The 22055-nt window shown below is 34.4% G+C and overlaps 2 protein-coding genes across 4 annotated transcripts in view; one reads left to right on the forward strand and one right to left on the reverse strand.

Annotated features, from left to right (window-relative positions):
- LOC147073612 (uncharacterized) overlaps window positions 1–22055 on the reverse strand; it is a 142823-nt gene that overhangs the window by 41906 nt on the left and 78862 nt on the right. The window lies entirely within an intron of this gene.
- LOC147073613 (transforming growth factor beta-1-induced transcript 1 protein) overlaps window positions 1–22055 on the forward strand; it is an 85842-nt gene that overhangs the window by 4486 nt on the left and 59301 nt on the right. The gene's annotated exons all lie outside the window — the stretch shown is intronic.

A 22055-nucleotide genomic window follows, 5' to 3' on the forward strand; every position in this document is an offset into this window, starting at 1 on the left:
CAAAGGATATTTGATGAAACATCTTTGATTGCTCGTACTGAAAAATAGCATTTTGCAGATCCGACTTTTTCAATAGGGACCGACGACGTGTGCTTTTTACGATATTTTTCCACATGCGAAAGCAAAGGTATTGACTCCGTTCATGGTAGAATAAGTAAATTTACTTGCAATTTTATTTTCACATAATTTAGCGTTTTTTCTCGCCGAATAGCTTTGTTTTCGTATCCCGTCTGGCATGTTTTTGTCAACGACCGTTGGCAACACTGTACCGAAATAATAATAATAATAATAATAAATAGAATACCAAATCTCTTAAATGACTGGATAACCCGACAAAAGTGAAATAATAAAAAAAAATATGCTATTTTATTCACCTAACAATATTGATTAGTACTGCATCTCGCATGATGCCATAATTTTGACTATATTTTTGGAGGTAGTGGTAGACACTAGATATATTTAATATAAACAGGTTGTTCTCAAATTTCTTAAAAAAATATTCGATTGTGCTGTTCAAACACCCCGTATTTAAACGTTTTATATTCATATATTTCATTTACATAACAAATCAATGTTTTACCATCTGAACTGACACGGGGCGCCAGTCCTGATTGGGTTCAATCGGTCCAACCGCCCTAAGACCGGGCCTGCATAGGCCTCTAAAATTACCTAACTATGATAAGATTGGTAACTGACTGATAAGTGATAAGATAATTGAATAATAAAATTAATCCCACGTGAGCTAGTAAAAATATATGGAACCTAGGTAGAAAGTTGAAACAAATAAAAAACAGTCTCTTTATTGTCAAAAAAGTTCCCATTGATCTGAGCAGTGTGAGACGTTATTTTTGATGAGGTTCAATCGTAGAGTACCTACCTAATACCTATACGTTTTAAACTGTGGTTTTAAACTTTGCACTCTTTACTATACTGATACGCTTCTTTGCCTGATTATCACGCTACACGGAAGTACATTGGAACATGTATGTGTTGAGAGCGATGGTTTCTCCTGAAGCCGGGCGGTTCTCGAAAAAATTCGAACGTTCGCAGTTAATATTTATACCATAAAATTGTCGTTATTGGCGCGGCGATCCTTGGTGCAAAGGTCGGTGGTTCAAACCCACCCGAGCGCATTATTTTTTCATGTGAAAAAAATATCTAAAATTATGTCATAAATAAACCATACACAATTTTAGATATTTCATAGATAGAATAATATTTTTTATCGTCAATTATTATTGTTTAGTCTAGGCAGATCACAAAAATAAAGCATATTACAAAAGCGGTGACCCATCCAAGTAGTATCCGCGCGCAATGTCGCTTAATTTCGATGATCGGACGAGAACCGCCAGCCGCTCGGCTGGTAACATTCTGCGTTACATTTGAATTTTGTGCATATAATTTTATTTTAATGGCAATGTCACGGCGATCAGTAAAACATATGCATTCATGATAATATAACTTTTCATCCTAGAGCCGGAATGCAATTTTATGAAGCATATACTCTACCTCTGGACGGCTATTAATTACGCTATACTATTAATCGATATACCAAATCAAAGCCAATCGATGACAATGAAGTGATAAGTAATCGAATCCAGCTGTTATATTATCCAATGTACTATTATGTTTATTTCCGAACAATGTCAAAATTGAAGTTATCTAATTTATTGTAGTATTGAGGTCAAGATACGAAAATATAAAATCATTTTCACGTGATACATAATAATATTAAACGGGCGATTAAAAAGCAATAAAGAAAACGTTCGTCAATAATTAGCTGCAATTAAAAATATATGTAATTTGGTACATGTCAATTATCACGACCTGTCACTACAATAGCAGAAAAGATATCAGGGCCACTTTCGTTTCGTGTAAGTATGTAATGCATTGAAAGTTCAGTTGATGTCCAGACCATGGTCCCCACATCTTGAAGGGGGGCCCTCAGGCCACGATCTGTGTGCGCCCCCCCTCTACCAATCGATAAGATTAAAGGCAGTGCTAGGTTATACAGTAGCATTTTCCAAATGGTGTTCGAGGTAAAAGCAGGACAACATTAGATCGAGAGGTTTAAAAGAATACTATTTTATGTAATAAAAATATTTTATGCAGTCATCAAATGTTTAAAATACATATAAAGGATAATAATGGTTCAAAATTATATAAATATATTAACTACAACGTTTAAGGAATGTCCAGACTTATGCTCTGAAAATACCATAAAATCTCCATTTTGACCTACGTGGCGCATGTGGGCCGTTAACCTTGGCTGTATGCAGTGGTCACGAATGAGACATAGTATTTTGACTGTCTGGAATGTACGGTTGCACCAAGTTTGCGAGTGTATTGCATTGTTAAAATTCGCACATTTGCAAATACATAATATATTATTAATTGTACCACTAAAGTTTCATGTATGTCGTGTTATGCCGTGAGATCCAACAAACCGTGTTTTGTTATTTCAGTTGCACCGCAATATAAATATACATTCGTATTTCGCGAGATGTCGTATTCACGTAGAACATCAGCTGATTGAGGCATTAAAAGCGCAAATTAATGCTGAGGTACAAAAAAAAAATACTATACAAATGTTACTTTGACAATGTAGAGGTTACGTTTCTAAGCAACATTTTGCTATACGTAGGATTCCAAGCCACACCAACGGATCAATAGACAAATGTTTTACCAACTAATCCACTGCCAGGCCTGATAATCAGTCGTCGCAAAAAGTATATCCCTAGAGGTAAACATTCTTCATCTTTAAAAGATTGCGCCTTATCCGGAAAATTGTACGTATGCAGTTGGCCGATTTACAGTTCACCGCGAGATGTTAGTTATATCGAAAATAGATGGCCGAGAGTATTGAAATCAAATTCATGTCTAAATAAAACTTTTACAAAATACGTAATAAAACCCACCAAAAAACAAGAGAAAGACATAAGAACATAGGTAGGTAAGTAAATTGGAATTACAATCATACCGTATAAATTATATAAAATTCTGGAAGGTGGTCGTAAGTATCAAATTTTAATATCTGATAATAATGAGAGCGTTATTATCAGATATTTGATATCAATCAATATCGAATTAATGATCTTGATGAATCTAATATAATAAAATAACAACGCGTGTTGATCTCATTGTTATGCGGCCATCTCTTTCTGTTAAAATAGCTCACGGTGAAAAATGAAATACGTACAATTTACATGTGACCATATTGAGCAAAATATGGCTATCATGCATTTCTCTTTTGGTGATGTGACTGATAAACCATCGACGGCCACATTCTTAAAAAAGATCTAGAGGTCATCCATAGACTGAAACCGTATGCAGTTTAGAACCGTGTGCCATACTAAACTTATGATTTCTGTTCATGGAAATATATATTCACAAAGTGTATTATAAGCATCTGATCGTATCGTTTTATAGTGTTTTACACTAACGAACTAAGTGAAAATATATTTTCATGAACAGAATTCATAAGTTTAGTAATATGGCACACGGTTTTAAATCGCATTCGGTTTTGGTTTATGGATGGTCTCCTATTGAGAAACCTCTTGCTGAGGCGGCCAAGATCCATGTCGGATTGTACAGTCAATGAAAGATAAAAGCTGAAAATATATACGGCATTATAAAACAATAATCATTGAGAAGCTGACGGTTAAACGGATAACATGTACAACAGCAGTGATCAAATTTAGTATACATACACCTAAATAATTGACTTTAAAATATGCGGTTGTAAAATCTACATAACAGCTGTTTTCGACATTCTGTAAATGAGGTCTTCTTTTTAAAAGATCCTTTATTGTGTACCATTTTAATAAAAATATTAATATGTATTTATGTTTATCAATATTAGGTATATTATAAATGTTAGTTTCAATCTGACATCGCTTAAAATGCGTCAACATAAAGAATATTATCTATTTTTTTCCGTGTCTATCAACGCAACCACACCAAAATGAATTGTTCTAATACCTACATAGTTCATAAGAAGACTCCCTTTACTCATAGTCTAGTACATGGTTGGCGAACCTTTTTACATACGCGTGCCAAAATTTCCCAAATAATATTTTTCGACTGTCTGACGTGCCAAGCAGTTTTTCATGGCGAAACGTATGAACAAATTTAATAGTTTTTAAGAATTCTATTAAAAAAGTTTAAAAATTACAATTAAGTTTTTGAGATTCTATCTTTCACCGAAGGCATATTATCTTTTATTCTTTGAATATTTTTTTCTTGTTTTCAATTTTTAAAGAGATCGTGGAAGCATTTAAACCACTCTTCTTTCATATATTCTCCATCACTGAACGGTTTTCAACAGTGCTTGAAATGGAAAATTTCACGAATCGGAGCGCTAAATAATATTCCGAAAATTTTAACACATTTATCTAATTATACGTATATTTTATAAAAAATAAGTGTTATATTTTGTTATATGGTCTACGAGTATCTAGCTCAGATGGTCAAATTAATTTTTCCACGAGACGGAGCATTTATTTTGGGGATTTCATGTAGGTGCAGAACGGCGCTCTGTGCATTCCGGTCCATTTCGAGCCCTGGTTTTCCATTTTTAGCGATTATGCTAGAGGGAAATATATCAAGCCGCTATTATATTTGAGTGACTGCCGATAATTAACTTCATAATTTTTGCTGATTGAATATTTTTCTTTTTAATTGCCCAATCCTAAGGACCGACCTAGGCAATTATATATTCACATTAAACGTAATGATTATTCTTGAAAGAGTATTTGCCTGCAATTTTTTATACAATTCCATCTGTCATTTATGCATGAATTTCGTCATTTCCGTTTGCGCATCGATTGGTAAAAATAATATTAAAAATCGAAGAAAATACCATGTCGTCTAGTGGCACGCGTGCCATATGCTCGCCATCACTGGTCTTTGTTTATTGAATAAAGGAATAAACTGTAGTTGCGAGTGCTATCTTCGATACCAGTGGTGGCGAACTTATGGTACGCGAGAGTTTGAAGAGAAAAATAACTAAATATAATAATAATAAATGACGGATCACATTGTATAAAAAATAGCAGGCAAATATTCTTCATAAATAAGCATTACGTTTAATGTAAAATGGCACAGGTCGATTCTTAGGCTTTATGTGTCAAATATAACATTATCGCACTTACCTCATTAGGCAGCGGGGGATGCCGCGAGCAAACCTCTAAATTTCATCGATTTACAATAGTTGAGACCGCTATAGCGAGAGAATGCCTTTTCTGATCGGAGCAATTCTGGTGTCAATTTGTGCGTAAAGAACCAAACTAATTTATACATTGACAAAAACAATTTCAAGTCTACCAACAAAAAATGGCTGCGCCAAATAAGAAACAAAAGCGTGGTGAAGCTAGCAGTAGTAATTCTGGCAGACAATGAATTGGTGGATCGAAATGTAGTGCGTAATTGATTTAAATGATATAGCTATAGTGTGCTATGTTCTGTGAGTGGTATCTAGATCTAGAACAACATCATTTTTAATAGGATTTTTAAAAACTATTATGAAAAACTGCTCGGCACGTCAGAAAGTCGAAAAATAATATTTGGGAAATTTTGGCACGCGTACATAAAAAGGTTGGCCAACCCTGTATTCTATACAATATTGACTAGTAGTGTAGTACTCTAGCTATAGGGAAACATAGCTTGACTTTTAATGAGGTTGGGGTAATGTCCAATAAAAACGTCTCACTGACAATATATTATTATGTTAATGGACGCCTTGTCGCATGGTGACTCACAATAAAATTTAGAGCAATCGATAAGTTGGTCTGTGCGTCTTGTATCACTAAGCAACTTAGAGTGATACAGGGATGAAATCCCAGAATAATTTAAAACCCGAGATATCGGGATTAGTATTTTTCTTAAGGCTATACTTCAGTTGAGGCATGGTCTAAAAAGATCGTGACTAGGCGATGTGCAGATTATGCAAATGACGCGAGCCGAACGAAATATAATTTGTCTTAAAATTTCAACATGTGTCCATTTAATGTTATGTTTATTGTTATATTAGTAATAATAATAGTATACTCATTACGTGTTTTCTTTTTCAAGTACATGTGTAACGTTTTTTAGTCATCTTTACACAATTTAAGAATATATTCCTCCGACGCCATCACAAAACAAATTGACGTGCTCACACCTCGACTGTCGGTCTCCGATTGGCGACGAGTGAAAAATTCCGTCCCACCTACTGTGGAAAATTATTTGCAGTTTCACTTATGTATGCTCTTAAGTAGTTGTACCGAAACACCGTGTCCGGAAACTTGCACGTATGCACTTCGCCGTATCACACTTCACCAAATGTTGTATCGGAAATATATGGCCGTATATTAAAGACCGTCCAACCTCTTAGGGTCATATAGTACTGACATAAAATTCATGTCCAAATAAAACACGGTTTTTGTCGGTTTACACTTAACAGGAAGCCAGCAGCAAACAATTTTTGAAAATAGCCGATATACTGGGTTATTTGTTAGGTTAGGTTTTCATTCTTGAATTCATAAATTTTGTCAAAATCAGCTATGAAAATTGAATTAATGTTCATATTGAATCTAATAAAATTGGATACCGTATAGTATACGGTCATCTCTTTCTGATAGAAAACTCACGGCGAACTGAGCCACGGTGAAGTGTTTTCACGCACAATTTACATGTAACCACAAAACACATAATAATACACCCTCAGAGTGCGAGAAAAAACATTACAAAAATTGTTAGTACGAGTGTAGCTTTATTGAACGATTTTGAGTAGTAGGTCGCCATGATGGTGGAGGACCTCCGACAAGAGATGGCACACGACGTAGTAGAAATAAATACAATACCGAGAAAATCAATATAATATATATAATATGTAAATGATTTTCGGAAGATCTTAGTTAGAAGAATTATCAAGCCACGCTTTATAGTTATACCTACGATGAAAGTATTAATAATTGACGTCTACTTAATTGTATACACAATATGAAAAGATAAAAAACGTGATAAAATTCAACGTTATTTTGCAGTACTAAAATGTGAAGTAGGTAGTGATAGGTAAGGGTTTGCGGAGGGTGTTGATTTACACTTTTCCACTTATTAAAAACACCGATTCAGGGACATTAAGTAAGTATATTTCGCTTGACGATAAACAATTAATTGTTAATAACATTTGTAAAGGCGCGCTGTGGCGCGAAAAAGGTAGCGAATCGTATTTGGAGGCGACGTAAGGGCTGAAGGGTAGGTAGCCGACTGGCCGTACCCACCCTCGATCCTTCGTTTGCCTAGAAACAGATAACGGTAACGTACTTTTTGTTTGTTTCGCTGTGCATCATCAACCATCGTTTAGCCTTGACTCATTTACAGTTACAATAATATTATCATTATATTCTCAACTCTGTCGATTGGAGGATTGTTGATGGGGGATTTAGGCATTATGATATTTGGTAACAGTAGATACCTATCAAAAACTCGTATCGCAAATTTCAAAGTTTATAATATTGATTGGTTTATTTTGAAATCGATCCATTTATTTCCTTTACGAAAAAACGTCGTTTTGGAAAACGCTCTGACGTTCCTAGGAAAAGTGCCGCCCTTAAGTGACAGATTTAGAATGCTGCCTCCCTTCATTTTAGTTTCAAATTCATTCATTATTAATTTTCGACTATTTCAAACTGACAAACACACAAAAAATCTTTAAATTGACACACAGACAATCCTTTTGATAATTATTAAAGCATTCCCACGAAATCTACTTTCAAACAGTGATGGTTTTAGGTAAGTGAAGATCTGTGGCGCTGACAGGTTTGGAGACACACGTTTGAAATTTTTTCCCGTATGATAAACCGCTCTTACAATATGTATTACAATGTGTATTACATACAATACCTACAATAATAGTTATGTTCTCAGGATTTTTTATGCTTCGATTATTTTTAAACAGCGATGTCGATATTTTCTATTTTTTTTCTTTTTAACACTACAACAGGCAGTAGTGTATTTAGTAATTAAAGTAAAACAATCAAACAACCAGGCTTTGAGAAAATCACATTAATATATTGTGTCCTTACCGGGAATTAACCCAGAGCTCTCGAATAAAAGGCAATCGCATTACGCACTGCACCACGAGAGCTGAAGTGACCGTATTGTTTGCTTCATTGAAAACCGCTACAGCCGTAAAAAGTTGTTATATTTGTATTCATTCTTTCATTTGTCACCTCTATGCAACGCACGACCTGCCTACTTCCACGGGAGGTCACTGTGTAAACGGATAAAAACTGATCCCTGAATTTGAGTATTTTAAATCCCGGCGATTCGGTTGGATTTCCGGAATGCAACGATTGACAACCCTAGCCTGATATCTAAATATTGCGTATGTATAAACAAAATGTCATGAGATTACATGACTCAGAGGAACTCCTTCCCACTCTTATTGCAGTCTCCACTCTGCAGTATATTATAATCTTTTATTGCCATATTGCTTTTACTTCTGCAAACATTATAATTTTATAGACCTAGCGGGCTTTTGGTCATCACATAGGTCTTCTTTCGGATATCCTTCGATGGTGAGATTTGTCCAGCGATGATCTGTTCGTCTAGCGACGTTTGGGGTGCATGAGGTGTGTGAAGATAAAGTCGTAGTTGTTTGGATGTGTCGAGGAGAGAGTTTATTTATCGATACAAGAATAAATAAACACAATGATAAAGATAAGAGTGACCTTATAATTGCGGGTACGGATGTACTGATGAGATGGACTATATCATTGAATTGACTGGCGATGTACCGAGATGTTATTATAGGTACTCAAGAAGCTCGAGTGGAATGACGGTTGACTGTGTCGAGTGACCGGACTCGAGATGGGTAGTGAGTCGAGTGGAGTGACAAGTTATGGATCGTCCTTGCTATAGATTGGAAAAATTGGTCGATTTTTAAGACTAAGTATACCAGAATAAAAAATATGTAGTATCGAAACTTGTTCCGAAATACTAACAAGTATTTGGAATACTATAGAGAGCGTTTGGCGTGCGTATACGACATAAGTCTCATACTCAACTGGAACTAAAACCAATTATTCCATATTAGTCTTTGAAATATCGCCTTCAATAGAATCGCTAAATCTGCTTTTCGAAATGTCCCATTTATTATAAAAATTTAAACACATTTTAAATTTATAAGTTGTTTTTCTGTTTGGTTATAATTAATTCTTGTTCATAAATTTTATTTTTATTTTAAACAATATGTTTTGAGAGGTTAACACTTATAACAAGCCTGTGCATCATCTCACCATGAGGGAATGTGCTGCGACACAAAATTTATGACCTATTGTTAAACTGGCGAGCGACTCGCAATGATATCATCACAAGTTTTTTGGAATACGTTTATTGGGCCACACATACTATACTATACCATACCTAGTATGGGTAGTTTCATACTATACCATACCTAGTATGGGTAGTTTAATACGAGACTTGAGTACACAAACTGGTGACAGTATTTCTAACTCACCTCTAGTCCTTGCTATTTATACAAATGCAGTCCATGTATTCCAAGAGACATTGTCGCAAATAAATAAATCATAATATTCGCTATTGATCTGGGTCAGGGATGGCGTACCTATGGCACGCGAGATGATTTTGCATGGCACGCGAATCATTTTGAAGAGAAAAGAAATTACTATTTTGTATGTTTTTTTATAAAAAAGTTTTACAAATAAATATAATATAAGTACTTACTTATACCTATATAATATTAAAAATAATGACGACATAGCCATGTGTAGTTTCTTCGGTTGTTCATATTATGTTTACCAATCGATGCGCAAAAGTTCGTGCATAAATGACAAAATAGCATACAAATGCTTTTCAAGAATAATCATTACGTTTAATGTAAATATACAATTGCATAGGTCGGTTCTTAGGATCGGGCAATTAAAAATAAAAATATTCAATCAAAAAACTTATGAAATTAATTATCGGTAGTCATTCAAATATAATAACTGATTGTTATTTTGCCTCAAACACAATCTCTAAAAATGGAAAACCGTTCAGTGATGGAGAATATAATATTATGAAAGAAGAGTGGTTTCCACGATTTCTTTGAGAATTTTGAAAACAAGGAAAACAAAATTAAAGAATAAGAGATATGTCTTTGGCTAGAAATACGATGAAAGATAGAATATCAAGAACTTAATTGTAATTAAGAAACTTTTGTAATGGGATTCATAAAAACTATTCATAGAAAGCTTTTTATCGCCATGTAAAACTGCTTGGCACGTTAGACAGTCGAAAAATATTATTTGGGAAATTTTGGCACGCGTACGTAAAAAGGTTCGCCATCTCTGATCTAGGTTATGATTGAGGAAATGCTGACAATCGCTTCTGCTACATTGTTTTGTTTTGTGTTTAAAATGTGTCCCCCTTGTAATTCTAAGTGGTATGATTGCTACAAACCTGTCCTGACCGTCTTCTCTACTTGCTTTACGTATTGTATTGTGTCTAATACTAGGTAGTCTGTGATGTAGTCACTAAAATATCCGCAGAGGTATAATTAAAAAAATATTGGTCTACGGTGAACAATAAAATTTTCAATCAATAAAAACTTTTGAGTTAATCATAGTTGATAAGGATAACATCTTACATCACATAATGAGATTATATATTTATTAACATTCCTGTTAGCGAAGATCACAATCGTAATCGTATGTAGAGTCAATGTGAAAATAATATATCTTATTGCCAATAAGATATATTATTTTCACATTGACTCTACATACTGTCATGGAAAAGGATTTTAATGGGGGATAAGGAATAGGTATGGGATGGGGATATAGGATAGGGATAGGATAGGGATATGTTGGGGATAAGCATGAGACTCGGGGAAATAGGATGCAGGGTCGTGGATGGTTTGACTTATTACCTCTAAGACCTCAGTTACCTGTCCGGTTACTATACTCATTCGTGTAGGTTCCTAGATTAATAAAAAGGCATAATAAATGGGATAAATATAAATATCTCGGTTTGAGCGCCACTCTATGTTGATGCATAGAGACAATTGTGATAAGGAAAATTAAATGAAAAGCAAGTAGAGAAATTTCAACAATTGTATATTAATAAATAAGATAACTTGCGGGCTACAGTGTATAAAAGTGTATAATTACTTAAGTGATTCACGAGCACCTAATGCGATACAATATTTAAATAAATTAGAACAAAAATCCAAAAGCTAATTCGAAACAAAGACTAGTTCGGTCGGTGGACCGTAACATAAAATAACAATAAATACCGATCACACAAAAGGCTCTCCAGCCTTTTCGCTGCCCTCGATTCCTTCCAGGACGGAATCGAGGAGTGCGTCTTCAAACGTGTGGGGACCGTTGAGTTACTCCGATCTCCTGGCGTGGGGGGGACGTCCTTCAGATGATCATCGTCCACGTCTCCAAAACGTCAGGAAATCGAAAGCCCTGTGCCCAGGGCCCGAGGCTCGGAACTGGCCAAGACGTCTGCTTCCTTCGAACGATCAGGACTGAGAGATCGACTCCTGCTTCGCCTTCGTGTAAAAAGCCCGCTAGCTCCGATAGCGCCGGAAATAGTGTCACGAACTCCGTACAAACTATCCCGTGCGCAGGCGCGATCCGGTCGTACTTTTGCGTAGTGTTGCCCTCGTAAAGACTTCCTCGACTTAGTGTGTTATGTTATAAAATAACATGACATTACCTCCAACCTCGGTAAGAGAAGGACAAGCCATAGCGAGGACTTCGACTGTCAACTTCTCGGGGGGATCTTCTGATAGCATCAATCCTCCCAGGGGTTGGGCATCATGGACGGCATGCTTAGAGATAGCGCGGCTACAGGCGAAGCGAAGGAGACATATAGATGAAGTTTCCACTCTGTTATTTGGTGACAGAGGGAGAGGCTTATGAAGAATCCAAAAAACGAAGAAGATTATTTGCTGAAGAGTGAAGAGCTGGGAGAGGTCTCGTAGATTTACCCTACCTAACCGGTCCACCAATAAGTTATAAATTTTGAAAAAGATCTAATAAATATAAAAACACCTAAGCTCGTGTACATGGAAATAAATAAGTAAAATATAATAATTTATCACAGATAATTCACATCATAACAAATAGTGGGGATTCAACCCAGCAGTGTAAAACTGCAATATTTAGAATATATAAAGATTGATTTAGATAAAGCTTCCAAAAAGATAGGAAGAGTTGTATAATAATTATTAGTTTGAAAAGATTTGATGTCAGTATAAAAAATTGAAATAATAGCCAAAAAATTTACCTAAATGCACCTCAGATAATAATAATATATGAAATGGTATAATAAATTAATATATTGTATATAAATGAATTAATATTTTGGTTCAAGAAATTTAATTCAATTCATTAAATTGGTAAAGTTGCAGAGATAGTATAATATAATAAAGTAATTAATAGAAATTAAAATTGCTTCCATAATTTGAGTAATAATATAAGCATTGAGTAATTAAGTTGAAAATAATAATAGATCAGTGAATGATTTAATAAATTGATTTCAAATGATATTAAGTTATTGAAAAAAAAAGATGAACCTTTAATAGTTGGCAAAAGTTATAAAGTGCACAAAGCAAAAAAATATAAATCCTCAATCGTATAAGCCGTGGTTTTTGGCAAGTATACATAATAAAAAATAATAAATACAATAAATTCACCAACTTGGTTCGAACAAATAACATAATAATAATTAATAAACAATGAGTGCCAGTTTGCTTTTGCGTGAGGGCGTATCTGTCGGAAAGTAATAAATACTGTGCGTCAAGCACCGTCCGAATATTTAAAAAGAACATTACTAAAATATACTACTTTCAGATGTCTAATCTGAATAAAAATAACAGTGTGGCTAACAACCAACAGCTGTGATGTGGATTCTCTGTTAAGCCTGAAAGAACAAATGACGTGTGATGGACTTCCAAGCCATGGTCCGGATCCCAAGCAGCGCTCCCACAAATAAAATAACGCGAACAAGGAGGAAACTAAGCTAGAAAAGAATTCCTAGTACAAAATATAACATTAAAATTAATCATCGATTTTAGTATAATACGTTAAAGTCTACAATGGTGTAGCAAGATATCGTCCGTTCCAGAATATACGGCTCTGCTTCAAACTACTCTAAAACCTCGCGATAGCAAAACTAGCCATATCCCTTTCATACACACTTAAAGCTAACTACTTAAAATACTCCGCCGCAGATTCTGGACCAACTCAATCCCGCCAAACCCGAGACGCCATCTCGAGACAACTCCCTCCTTGCTGTTTGAGCTCCATCAAGAAGAGAACTGATCCGGATGAGCTAGAAAACGAAGTTAAGGAAGCACCATACAAAAACCAGGCAACGACGAGGAAACCATGAACACATCGGAAGCTAAATGTAATTAAAGAACAACATGGTTCGCAACTGGTCCGACATTCAAGTTGGGGCTGCAAAAATAAAAAATGAAAGGCTAAAGAGATCGTATAATAACGTCCACTTTCTTCCCTCAAGGAATTTTGATAAGTAGGTTGATTTCCTTCATACAGTCCAGGCCGCTGCACAACATCATCAGTGTTGACAGACGATCGCTTCTATTATTTGCATCACGCCTGCCAACTCACCACCATAAACATCAGAGTGCGGTGGAATCCACACAATCAGCGGCAGATTCCAACGCCAAAAAGAGAGGGGACTAACGGGACCGTCTTCAGCACCGATAGTTCAACCCAAATACCAAGAGGGTTGACTGCTAGAGAAAAAAAATCAGACGCGTCCGAGGAACATCTTCGGCACCCCGGATCACTAAAACAAACCGGACAGTAGTGAGACACCTTCAGTTCCCACGACTTCCAAGGAGCTAGCAGCCAACAAATAATAATAAAATCTCCCCGCAACCTGTACCGACAAAGATACATTGAACAGAACAAGTATAACCAATCACTACAATCAATAAAAAAAATATATTATAAAAATAGCAAACAAAACCGTCACGCAAAAACAAGTACAAAGGCAACTGGTATAAATAAAGATCACACGATCACCAGCGCGATGTACTTAATTAGACAATTGTAGGTAATTTTAAATATAGATATTATATCACTAGGTAACTAAACTGACAGGCCCTTCCAAACGCTAAGACAGCGGTTGCGTCTTCCGGGAACACCATAACTCTCATCCTGGCACTATGGTAGTATTTAGAACTATGCTTGTTTACCAAAAGTTGGTCCAGATGCTGAATGTGTGGTATTAATTGAGTAGGCCTCCTTCCCGAAAGGTCTGCAACCACCACCTTTGCGATGGACGTTCACCGGAACAAGGGTGTATTGCCATGTGCAGGAAAGAAGTCAGTAACTGAAATAGTTTACCATAGGTGAGTAAAAATTCACAAAGAAATTGAAATAAAGAAATATAGAATTTTATAATAGAAAATATTACTCAATGACATAATATATGTATAAAATTTGCGATAATTAATTCGATAAAAAGAAAATCAATCCAAAAAAGAAGCTTGTAAAAGAGCAAAAATAATAATTATAATTTATAAATATCTGAGGTGTGTAATAGACAAAAGACCAAACAGTACAAAATTCCTTCACAAAAAAAATTGAATATTAATAAATAGGCATTATTAAAATGCGGCCCTGACAAAATTCCAAAATAATTTGTTGAGTGTGACTAGCACGGAAACACACCTTTCCATAATAACAAAAGAAAAAATCTCTGACATTGTGTGTCATACTGAATGAAGGTTTGACAACTCCTAAAAGTTTCAAACATAGTTGATAATAAATAAAATATCAGCATTTTTAAAAAATATTTGCCCAGTAAAATAAGCACGCTGAACAAGCAAAAAAAAATAATCAATTATTAAATTCAGGTTAAATTGAAAGAAAAAATAATTTAGTTATTTCAAATGGAAATGTAGTTAAATATCAAATTCCAGATTGTATTTGAAAGAAAAATATTTTAATACTCAAAAAAATTTTTGTTTTTTTTTTTTTTTTTTTTTTTTTTTTTAAATATCAATGAAAGAGAATATTCAAAATTAAAATGTACTCTAAATGCATATATGGAAGTTTTAAATAATAATTATTTATTTATATAAAAAAATTGCAAAATCAAAAAGAATGTAATTAATAATTTAAGTGAAAGTAAATTGAATGTTTATGAATAATAAATAGCGGAGGGCTAGGATTTGAAAAGAGAAAAAAAGAATTTAAAAATATTAATTAATGTTAGCTTATATGCTTTTAAAAAAATTGGGAGAGGACGGAAGATTGCATATAGTTCAATGAAAGTAACTAGAATGAAACCAAAAAACTTTAAATTAGAAGGGATGACTATGATTTTACAGGAGAGAAAAAATTAAATTGATTCAAAAAAAATATGTAGACGGAAGTTTTATAAAGGAATTAAGAAGGAAAATTTTATTAAAAATATTCACTTGTAAAAATAATTATTTATGTATAATAAATAATCATTCTTACGAAAGAACAGAATCTTGAAATTAAATATTTCAAATAAATTCTACGAAGGTGTCATCTATCGACTGCAAATGTAAGCGCGCTTGATGTTGTGAACAAAAATTAATTTGAAATATGAATAATTGAATAGGAATTAAAAATGACTAAATCTATTTCAATGAACGAAAGATTACTTGAATTTTATCAATAATGAACGCGAAATGAATAATTTCAATTGTCTACATTATAAAAAGAACAGATTTGAAAAAACTAATATCGAACTGTCAAACAAGTAAGAAAAACAATGTAAAAACATATTATCCGAAATAAATGTAATCTACCGTCGCAAATAATTAATTGTAATAGCAAAATAAAATGAATAGAAAGTTAATAATTAAGAAGAAATGAATTCAGAATAATTTAGTGTCAAATTTTACCAAGAATGAAAATATATCACTCAAATAATCGATGACAGCGCGACTGTCGACTAAATAGTGGAATAACCCGATAATGATTTTATTCGAGATATAGAAATTATTAATTATTCACAATATAGAAATGGAACGAAAGGACCTTTTGTAAACTCCATTCCATAATAAGGTTCATCCAGCTGTCCAATTGATTTGGTGTTACATCCACATAGTATGTTTCAATTCAATGGTTCTATCAAATTTGAGGTTAATAATTCTTGTCATCCAGTAGGTATATAAATGTTCATGTCGATCTCGTCTAATTTTGACATCCTTCCTTCTCCTTTGAAACTTTGTTAAATCACTTATAGCACCATACTAAACATTAAACAAACTTTTTGCTGAAACAATCAATGGTTAACACAAATTCCGATGCCCAAATATTGACATTTCCATACCAATAATGTGGGTATCACATAAATTATAGAAGAAATATGTATTGATGATAAATGTGCAAATTGTATTTCAAAATTAGGTGTATACCATATAAAACACTCTTAATATTAATTTGCGAAGGAATAATTGTAGCTTACAACACAATATTAAATAAATTTCACAAGGAAAATAATGAAATTGGCGTGACGTATTGATCTCTCATTTAGATCGCCATTCTTCGCGTACAGCATAGCCTAGTCTCACGTCTGTTGCAAGTACCGCGTAAGTCAATAAAAGACTTTATATGAAAAATATAACACACATAGTTACGACCACCGAACCAGAAAAATTTAAGAAAAATATTCCGCAAATAATACGTTTTAATTTATCATTAATTAATTTACAAGTTTAATAAGTTATAAGAAATAGAATAATTATCAAAGTGCGTCTAAAATCACGCCCGATACGGAAGCGCACGCAAGCGATGTCACACGACGGTAATCAAAAAACATTCAAAACTGAACCGGCAAAAATTGGTATAATTAGAACTAATGATTCTGAAAACAAAATACAGTTACGGTAACAATTATTGTATGAAATCGTGACTAGCGAAATTTAAATTTTTATTATCGGAACAAATTAAATTTAGAGAAAATAGAACGAAATAACGAAAGAGTTCGCAATCCGAAACAAATAACTGTAGTCTTTGGGAGGTAAGTCATCGTGTTTTGGAAAAGAAATATTCAAAAAGAAACACGATGCTTGTTGGGTGCCAATGTCATATTTTGGCTTTAATGGGGGTAAGGAATAGGTATGGATGGGATGGGAATGTAGGATATGACAATTAATCAGATTGTGACATAAGGAATAGAGGAGTGGTTATGGGATGTGGAATGGGATAGGGATAAGCATGAGACTCGGTGAAATAGGATGCAGGGTCGTGGATGGTTTGACTTATTACCTCTAAGACCTCAGTTACCTGTCCGGCTACTACACTCATTCGTTGGATGTTCCTGTATAATAATAAAGTACATAAAGATGGAATAAATATAAGTATCTCGGATTGAGCGCCACTCTATGATGATGCATAGAGACAATAGTGATAAGGAAAATTAAATGAAAAGCAAGTAGAGAAATTTCAACAATTGTATATTAATAAATAAGATAACTTGCGGGCTACAGTGTATAAAAATGTATAATTACTTAAGTGAATCACGAGCACCTAATGCGATACAATATTTAAATAAATAAGAACAAAAACCCAAAAGCTAATTCGAAACAAAGACTACTTCGGTGGACCGTAACATAAATGAACAATAAATACCAATTATACAAAAGGCTCTCCAGCCTTTTCGCTGCCCTCGATTCCTTCCAGGACGGAATCGAGGAGTGCGTCTTCAAACGTGTGGGGACCGTGGAGTTCCTCCGATCTCCTGGCGTGGGGGGACGTCCTTCGGATGACCATCGTCCACGTCTCCAAAACGTCAGGAAATCGAAAGCCCTGTGCCCAGGGTCCGAGGCTCGGAACTGGCCAAGACGTCTGCTTCCTTCGAAAGGTCAAGACTGAGCGATCGACTCCTGCTTCGCCTTCGTGTAAAAAGCCCGCTAGCTCCGATAGCGCCGGAAATAGTGTCACGAACTCCGTACAAACTATCCCGTGCGCAGGCGCGATCCGGTCGTACTTTTGCGTAGTGTTGCCCTCGTAAAGACTTCCTCGACTTAGTGTGTTATGTTATAAAATAACATGACAATACGATTATGATTGTGGTCTTCGAATAATTAAAATAGTGATACATAAATATTATTTCACCGTCTCAATCTAGTTATTGTTAATTTTCTAAAGATTCGCCCAATTAAATCAAACGTTTTGATATTTTAAAAGACTATCTGTATTAAAATGAATTTGAATAAAAACAAGAGTATTGACAGTATCAGAAGTGGTTAGCTGTGACGTCCCGTGTGGGTAGGCAGATTGAGCGTCACTTGGGGGCGGCAGTTACACGAAGGGCGGCAAATCGAGGAGAACCATTGGGAATATATAGAATTAACTAGGTACTGTTACACTCCCAAATGGTCCCCATTTGGGGATGTCTCTGTTAATCTGGAGAATCCCTAATCGGTACCGAGACGACAAATAGAAAGGGTTGATTACGAAAATAAATAATAATAAACCGGCAACGTTGTACATGGTTGGCGGCAAAATTTCATATTGGCAACGCCGCATTGGTATCGCTTCGCAAGCGGCCGTTTTTTTTGGCGCGACAGAACACTGCAAACAGCCAAATCGTAAACATATACATTTCGTCCTCCGTAAAAAAATATATATATATATAAAATGTAGTAACCTAGTAGATATTAACGCAAATAAAACTCGTCGTTTCTGACCACAATTCCGGTGTGTTGTTTATCCATCTCCAAGTCCCGAACCCAGACGAATAACTATAAAAGAATAAAAGTGACAGCATCTTTTCACTTTCGCAAATGGAGGAAGATGACAGTACCTACCTAAACTTGGTAATAACGGGAACTTTCCATTAAAAATTCAACTTACTGGTTGGAAACAAAATGTATTAAGTAATTAATATACAAGTTTTAATAAGACTATAATTTTTGTCGTGTTCGCGATGTCTAGTTTACTTCTGTTGTCCTTGTACGTCGTGTCCTTGAACAGCAATGATTCGCGTAGATTTGCGAATTATATTTGAATTATAGGTAGGTACATAGTAAAATGTTTGCCAGTCACTCGCTTGTCGTTATGTGTATTTTTAAATGTACCTATCTGAAACCGTGGACTCGCAATATTGTCAATAATTGAAGCAGAGACGGCATTTAAATTAAATTTAGTGGTATATCTTGTTAGCAATGTTTTCACACAACACATTTCTTAGATATTGAAGTCATGAAAGGATGATAAAAAATACTTTATGAAAAAATATCGCGGCATTTTGGCGCTGCCTAGGGGCGGCATTTTGTCTAGGGACGTCACTGGTGGGTAGTGTCAATTATTATTAGTAATAAAGAAACAAATTAAATGTGTGACCCAATATAAATAATACTCAGGGACACGGGTCGACTAGAAATAGATTAACTATCAAGAAATAGAAACATAACTTAAGATGGCGATGAGTGCATTCCTCTTAGCAATCGAGACTTCAACTTGACTCAGCAGCCCGATTTCCTAACTATCGTCTGGTGTCACACGAGACGATAGTTAGGAAATCGGGCTGCAGAGACTACGTTATAATATGTACATACTTTGCTGTTGTAATGTTTTCCCAATCATTTTCAATGGCATGTATGAATAGACAATACATTAGGAAATATGAATAAAAAATGTCTAGGCCTTCGATATAATATGGCTTTATAAATGTATCCCCAAAATAACTTAGACCGACAAGTTGACAATTTTATTAATGTTGATATCCACTAAAGAATAGCTAAAACTCGAGACGTTATATTATGCGGAATCAACACCAAAATTTCTACAGTAAGTTCATCGGCGATACAGCATTCCTCAATTCACTATTCAAAGAAAAATCAACTGTTTTCAAAGACCTTCGAGATTTGTTCTGGGTTGCAAACAATGAAGTGTAGATCGCCCTGATGATGGCCTACCTCCGACAGAGGATGAATAACATTTTTTTAATAAAGCCAACTCCCACTTACAACATTAATTTTATTATACAGGTTGCAAATCGAAAAGTGTGTCTTCGTAAAAATAGAATAATACGCCAATTAAAAAAAACTGTGTGAAGCGCTGTTACAGAAGTTATTTTAATATTGATTGGGTTAACGTCAAACGTGTTATGTTATGATGTGTGATCATTGATTATTATTATTTATCAATAGGAATAACACTAATTAAATATTAAGTTGTATGATAAGAATTCATAACGATTGATTAATCACTAATTAAACTATAAACAAGTCTGGAAATCTGTTCAAATATTTACATTTTCAGAGTGGGAAACAAAATTATTTATAAAATATATTAATAGGCATCAAAATAGATTTTTGTTTGTATTTCACGTTCTCAACAGGTAAGAACGAAAAATTAATATTTGAATAAGAAAGCCTTCACTATACCTCTGTGTAGGCGGAGCCTGAATGTAATAAGAACTTCCTTATACCTATTACTTAATATTAGGAAAAAAAAATAGTCGCATTTATTCTACAGTCTATAAAATTTCTCTGTGCGGAAGGAAGTTGAAAACATATTTTGTGCGGATATTTTTTCTACGTTAATCACTATTACTATGTCTTAACTGATATGAGCTCGTAATTTCTCGACATTTTTGTTTCTCGAGATTCAAGAAAAAAAACTCGACAATTCGGGATAGGGTTATTGATTTCTCGAGAAATATCTTTATTTTTTTAACTCATCCGGCCCGAATTTCCGTTTGAGAACGAATTCAAGACCTTTTTTTGGCTCCGAATAAGATTGTATTTCCCGATAAAAAAATGCCGACGACAGTCGGTTGAGTCTTTTTTCGTTTCAAATTTCATTTGACATTTTTTCCTACTAGCAACTTATCGAATTTTCGAGATTATCGAGAAAAAATATTTTTCGAGACGAGATTTTTCGATCACAACCTCTATAACGGACGAGTAGCTCTGTAAGTAAGCGGATAATAGTAGTGGAAGTAGAGTTATGATAGCTGCTATGACGAGATTCCTTGTACAGTTGCAATACATTGATGACGACGAAAATACAAAAAAAAAAACTCAATATAATTTATGTCACGTCTGCTCGCTTGCAACAACACATAATAAATACATGTTTTTTTTATAGTGTGTGTGGATAAATATTCTAAATAGATAATTAACATGTACCTACCTATATATCAATAGATTTTTCCACAACTACATGAACCAATGACATTAATGTCATTGACATGAACATACGAAAAAAGATAAATTATTTTGGAAAATAGATTTCCGATTGGCAGTACCCACTTGAGATTATTTATCATTATCAGTACTAATAAGATGTTAATAATAATATTAAATTGCCAATGTTATTTCGTTATGTGCCTTATCTAGAATATTCAATAAGTTAGAATTCAATCAAAACAGTAACAGGCAGTGTCAATAAATTTGTTTAATCTCTATAATTCTTATAATATTATTTTTACATTTAAAAATACTATAAATTATATAATAATACTATAGTTTTGATATCACGGGTTCCACAGTCTTTCAAATAATAGTTAGGTAAACTGCGACCCCCCCCCCCGTCACATTGGCATACAAATACTATACAAAATAGACAAATACCTAACAGGACATCACTCAATTTATCTATGTTAACGAATTCTGAATTTTAAAACTCTCCTGCGTCCAGTTTTCACTGGATGAGAGAAATATGGGTATTTTTAAAAGGAACGTACTCGGAATACCTGAGACCTGCGCAGCTATTCTTTAGCAATTTGCACTTTAGCACGTTTCCGTTATTTTCATTGGTCCAAATTAACACGGAAGGCATTCCATATATAAGGCAGTCATTTACAATAATTGGTAAATTAGAAATACGGTGAATATTAAGGTTGGTAGACATATCGGTCAAATTCGGGTATGTTCATGCCGGCGTCACCCGAACACCAAAATATTGTATTGAAACGTCAAACATATCAACATAACCTACAATTTTATTAATCACGTCATTGTGATTGCAGCATGTAGTAAAATAAATATTATATTACTACTAGCCACTCGATATTTGACAGCTCGCGGCAGT

The sequence above is a fragment of the Rhyacophila brunnea genome, unplaced genomic scaffold (genome assembly GCF_057557595.1).
Source record: "Rhyacophila brunnea isolate RB1 unplaced genomic scaffold, BYU_Rbru_1.0 scaffold_17, whole genome shotgun sequence".
NCBI classification, from domain to species: domain Eukaryota; kingdom Metazoa; phylum Arthropoda; class Insecta; order Trichoptera; family Rhyacophilidae; genus Rhyacophila; species Rhyacophila brunnea.